This window comes from Monomorium pharaonis, chromosome 9 (genome assembly GCF_013373865.1).
Source record: "Monomorium pharaonis isolate MP-MQ-018 chromosome 9, ASM1337386v2, whole genome shotgun sequence".
NCBI lineage: Eukaryota > Metazoa > Arthropoda > Insecta > Hymenoptera > Formicidae > Monomorium > Monomorium pharaonis.
The window spans coordinates 21,164,340-21,170,269 of record NC_050475.1 but is presented as its reverse complement, the minus strand read 5'-3'; the positions used below and the strand labels follow the sequence as shown (position 1 = coordinate 21,170,269).

The following is a 5,930-nucleotide window of genomic DNA, read 5'->3' as shown; positions in this document are numbered from 1 at the left end:
CTTCCGCAGGCCGGCCAACCGATGCGCGCCGCCGGAATCTAGGCTCCGCGCATCTCGTGTCGTGTCGTGGCGCCCCCGCGCCGTCTCGCCCTTGCCGTGTCCAGGTCTAAGTACATTTTGTGTGCTTTCCAGCAAGACACAGTGTAACACAGTGTCCACTAGTGTGAGCGAGACACACTGACATGTTCTTTCTCACACTAATGGACACCGTGTTACACTGTGTCTTGCTGGAAAGCACACTTTATGTCGTATATATCGGACATTACAAGTCCGATTTCCCCCTCCTCTTGCTCAGACGGCACACGGATATATTTATTAAAGATTCCTAGTAATTAAAATTTTATTAACATTTCGGTGATTCTCTTATGAATATCAAATTAAATTCGGAGCATATACAGTTTTAGCAAAAATATAAAAATCTCTCGTATTTTATATGGACATTTTTATATTTCTATTTTGCACGTAAAATGTTTTATTTATATCTCTACCATTGTGATTTTCTTGGCTTTTACAATCCACAGAATGTATATTTAATTAATGAAACATCTCTGTTATGTTTGTATAATTCAACTAAACTAATTCACATCAATGAAGTAGATTGCCTATATACGGTTTTGCATCGGATCTTGGCGCTAAATATAATTTTTTCTATAAACTTTATTATTCTTAGCTCATATAAAAAATCATTGCAATAAATTTAATTCCAATTTTTCGGAAAGAAAGGAATTTAAGATGCTCTTGAGCATTAATATTCAGTTTAATTAGTGACGGGTTTCAAGACTGACGAAACCTGTCAGCGTACAGTTTATGATCTGAGAATATTAAAATTTATTTGAAAAATTATATTTATCGCCACAATCGGATGCGGACCGTATAGTCAATCTATTTCATTGATATATTTAAAACATTTATTGTTCGGAGAATTAATTTACTAATTTATAATTAATTAATTCAATTTTATTTATCTTTCTTGATATGGAAAATGATTCAAAACTAAAACCAAAACATTTATTTCTGTTAATTCTTTTAATATAATAAATACGAAATTTTGTTAATAATGTGCTATATATTATCAACCCCGATCAAGTTTGACGAGCATTTTAGCATTCCCTTAAAGGATGTCTGTTTTAATGGAAAAATAGAATGGTGGAAAAGTCGAAGGAAATTAGAATATGTGTGCCTCCTAAAGCTTCGAAAATTCATTAAAAATTGTTAGGAAAGTATAATACAACAGGAGGAAGACGGTGGGACTGGAAGTTCAGTCGAATAAACGACCGAAAAATCATCCGAGTTATTAGGAGTACAGAATGGGTGAGGAAGTTAAAGGATTTCTAGTAACTTCCTCGCCTAACATGCTTTGATGATATTTTGGGTAAAATTCGCGGCGCTAGAAAATCCGGAAAATTTCGTCCGAAGCATCAGCAAAGCATGTAAGGTGAGGAAGTTACTAGAAATCCGTTAACTTCCTTGCTCATTCTATACTCCTAATAACTCCGATGATTTTTCGGGTCTTTTAATCGAGACCGCAACGTTTACTTCCGATGCTACCGTCTTCCTCCTATTGTATTATACTTTCTTAATAATTCTTGATGAATTCTCGAAGCTTCGAGAGGCACATATTCTAATTTCTTCCAACTTCTTCGCCACTCCATTTTGCCGAGTCAAAATAATTTACCTACGAATAATAATTTTTAACAGAAATTGTGCCGTAAATTTCAAGATTATAATCTATATAATTTACTTACGTTTACGTGTTTGCTCGAATCTTTTTTGTAGACACAAACAATGTAAATTATTATAAATTGAATAACAACACAAAAGTAATAGAATTATACAAAATTTCTGATATTGATAAAATAAAATATGTAATATTAAAAATAGAAAATAAAATATAAATTTAATTTATAATAAAGTTAAAATTTTTTACGATTTATTGATTATTTATGACATGGATAAAATATAGACTACATAATTTACATTGTATATGTATATGAAATACGTCTATTTTTAATGTAAACCTAATCATAGCTTTTAATGACATCTCGTTGATAAAATTAATAATCTTTAGAAATCTCTAGAAATCTCTGTACCTGCAGATGGTATTGTTAAATTAAACATTCCACAAATGGTAATACAACAAAATTGAATATTGTACAGTAATACACATGGGTGTATACAGAATTTTAATTAAAAAAAGAAAACGCCAAAGTTTATCTTCGCACAAAATTTTCTTATATTAAAATCGAGATTTTTGTAAATCTTTATCAAATTTTCTCAATATTTCTTATTCAAACTTGTATATTCATAACTAATGACTAAAAAAATATGCATTTAATTGTCGTTTCTTTTTTCCCAAAATCGGAAAAAGAGAACACGGAGATTACGTAAATTCTGGTAATGTTAAACTCCAACGATACTTATATACAAGATCTAAATTAAGAATCTCGACATAGCGATCATGTAACGGTTTCACTCGAGGTAACGATGTAACGGTTGATATTTACGGAAATATGCAATAGACTAGATATTAAGAACATTTCTGGATTTTACTACATACAATTCTTAACTACAAATAACACTGAAATTTTTCAGAGATATTTTAGAAATGTTTCAATTGAAAGGTAAAACATTTAATAAATAACTCTGGAATAGCAGAATGCCCGTATATTTTAAACTTTTATAACCTTATATTTTTGTGCGTATTTTTGTAATACTTTTATTAAAACTCGAATATATTTTGTTAGGTTTATGTAAGCTACTAATAACTTATTCAAGATCACGCATTTTTATGTGATTTAGCTGACGGTAACATTGAAGTAAAGGTCAAAAACGTTCACTCCTGTATAACGTTTACCAAGCCTGTATCAGACTACACATTAAAAGAAATTGAAAACAAAATTACGCATTTTACAACTTTAATATCGAATTTTTACAATACACAGAGCATTGTAAAAATTATTTTCTGCAATAGGCTGACAGTTGCAGAAAATATCGAATTTTTACAATACACAGAGCATTGTAAAAATTATTTTCTGCAATAGGCTGACAATTGCAGAAAATATCGAATTTTTACAATACACAGAGCATTGTAAAAATTATTTTCTGCAATAGGCTGACAATTGCAGAAAATATCGAATTATTACAATACACAGAGCATTGTAAAAATTATTTTCTGCAATAGGCTGACAATTGCAGAAAATATCGAATTTTTACAATACACAGAGCATTGTAAAAATTATTTTCTGCAATAGGCTGACAGTTGCAGAAAATATCGAATTTTTACAATACACAGAGCATTGTAAAAATTATTTTCTGCAATAGGCTGACAATTGCAGAAAATATCGAATTTTTACAATACACAGAGCATTGTAAAAATTATTTTCTGCAATAAGCTGACAATTGCAGAAAATATCGAATTATTACAATACACAGAGCATTGTAAAAATTATTTTCTGCAATAGGCTGACAATTGCAGAAAATATCGAATTTTTACAATACACAGAGCATTGTAAAAATTATTTTCTGCAATAGGCTGACAATTGCAGAAAATATCGAATTTTTACAATACACAGAGCATTGTAAAAATTATTTTCTGCAATAGGCTGACAATTGCAGAAAATATCGAATTTTTACAATACACAGAGCATTGTAAAAATTATTTTCTGCAATAGGCTGACAATTGCAGAAAATATCGAATTTTTACAATACACAGAGTGTTGCAGAAAATATCGAATTTTTACAATACACAGAGTGTTGTAAAAAATAATTAATGCAATAGAAATACTTGAATAGATCAAATTTAATTTAATTAAAAAATATAATCAAATTAACAACATTTTGTTCTTTGTACAGTGTAAAAGATTTTAGACTTTCAAAGAAAAAGAGAGTAGTTTTATACAGGTACGTCGCTATGAAAATATTGTGACAGAGTAGAAATTTCAAAAAGGTATATGCGCTAAACAGAAATTATTCTTCGTTTATTACAAAATGCAAAGTGACTAACGGCTCTTATATTAAGTAGATGTTCAGCAAAACCATTTGCAGCGCATCGTATCTTTTTAACATGTCTCTCGTTTAGCGAGAGATCCTGCATTTATTTGCATGTACTTTACCTCATATGCATTGTCATATTTCAACAAACGTCGGATACGGTTGAATGCTTACTTTAAACACGAGCCTCATTACTCTCGCGGCACAAATCTTTATGAAAGAACCAATATATTTCCACACATAAGACGTTTATTTCAGCACAATTTATAGCTAGTTCTGACTAATTATAAATCAATATACCAATTACAATGTTTGAAACAGCATAATCAATACGATGTTATTTTCAGGGATATATGTATCACATTTCAAAGTATTATTTAAAAATATAAAAATTTTACAAATTGTGTTGTTACGCCTGAAAATGATTATGCAGGATGATCAAGCATAAAGCACAATTTTAACATTCTAATAATCAAGTTCTCGAGTGTTCGAAATAATTATATTAATCATATCATTTCTCTTCAAAATTCCTTGAACTTTTTATTGCAGAACTTGAACAATTAATTTTTTATGTTATCCTGTTAAATTAAATTGTACCGTAACGATCTACCGTTAAAAGCAATATGATACTTTTATAAGCGTTGCCTTGCTATTTCCTGGCGAAAGTAGTTAATTTCCTGTTATTAACTGTGAAAGTGTCCAACTGCAACCGCAGTTTCTTTTTTTTAAGATCTTGAATAAACAACAGAATATCACGAAACGCGAAAATGCAAACGGTGCGCTCGATTCCGATTCCGCGATTGGAAGATCACAAGACAATTAAACAATTTTTAATAATACAGATATAAATGTGTTCTACAATAAGATAAAAATAAACTACAAAAAAGATGAGATATGAGTTATTCTTAAAATATACTTTGGAAATATATGTAAGTACATTTATTTATGTCATATAATATATTGCATATATCAAACTTTGAAATAAATTGATAGGAAATAATAATGTAGAATTTAAAATAAATATGAAATAAATGAATTCTGTGTCTTTTTTCCGTTTGTACATAGCCGCAAAAACACATCCATTTAGCATGGAAATGCAGAAAGATGTTCAATAAACATTTTTACATTTTATAAGATAATGCATGGAAAATGCGCTGTTATAAATTCAATCCGTACGCGCCGTATTTACTTCCGTGTATTGCGTGTAATGTGCAAAAATTGATAATTGCCAATGCATGCAAATGCTTACACGGCGCAAAATAAAACTGATCTGAATGAGCTTCGTATTGACGCAGTTAGTCAGGTCTCTTTTTTTTACGACACTTATTCAAAGAAATGATTTCTATCGTGTATACGAAGACCGTAGAGATTCTATAGTCTATATGCTATGACTTGAGGATTTTACACCTCATTATTTATCTTGGAGCGTATGTTTCTGACGAAACGACCGAACGTCTCAATCGATGAACAAATACATTAACGTATAAATAAATGCTTAACGTCTTCAATGCATGGCTTTGCAGTGAAGGTTTTTGCTATGGTCAACAAAATACGGCCTAATAAGCTGAGTATTGTACAGAGTACTTTAAGATTCTGTGAATTTTCTGTGAACGTTCGCCACGAAGAATTTAATTAGAAATCAATTTAGTTAAAAATATAAATAATATTTACTGTCTGTAACTTAATATTTGTTAAGTAATTAATTGTTAATATAAGAACTTAATATTTTTCTTTAACTACACATTTAAGCTAATTAACGTTTAAGAAAATGTTCAAGCTCAAAATTTTTGAAACATTTTGCGGTTTCTTTAGATTTTAAATTTAAAAAATATATTCACAATTCTCACAATTACAATTCTTAGAGAATTATTATATGTTAATTAACATTTGTCTTATGTTTTTATTTCATGAAGCCAGACATTAACTCTAGAATATAATTC

At 29.7% G+C, this 5,930-nt stretch overlaps 1 protein-coding gene across 2 annotated transcripts in view; it reads left to right on the top strand.

The window, feature by feature from the left end:
• Positions 1-5,930, top strand: part of LOC105833047 (putative fatty acyl-CoA reductase CG8306) — a 31,612-nt gene that overhangs the window by 5,205 nt on the left and 20,477 nt on the right. For both annotated transcript variants that reach the window (XM_036292026.1, XM_036292024.1), the window contains exon 2: positions 3,901-3,904. The gene's annotated coding sequence lies outside the window, so the exon portion shown is untranslated. The remainder of the gene's footprint in view (positions 1-3,900; positions 3,905-5,930) is intronic.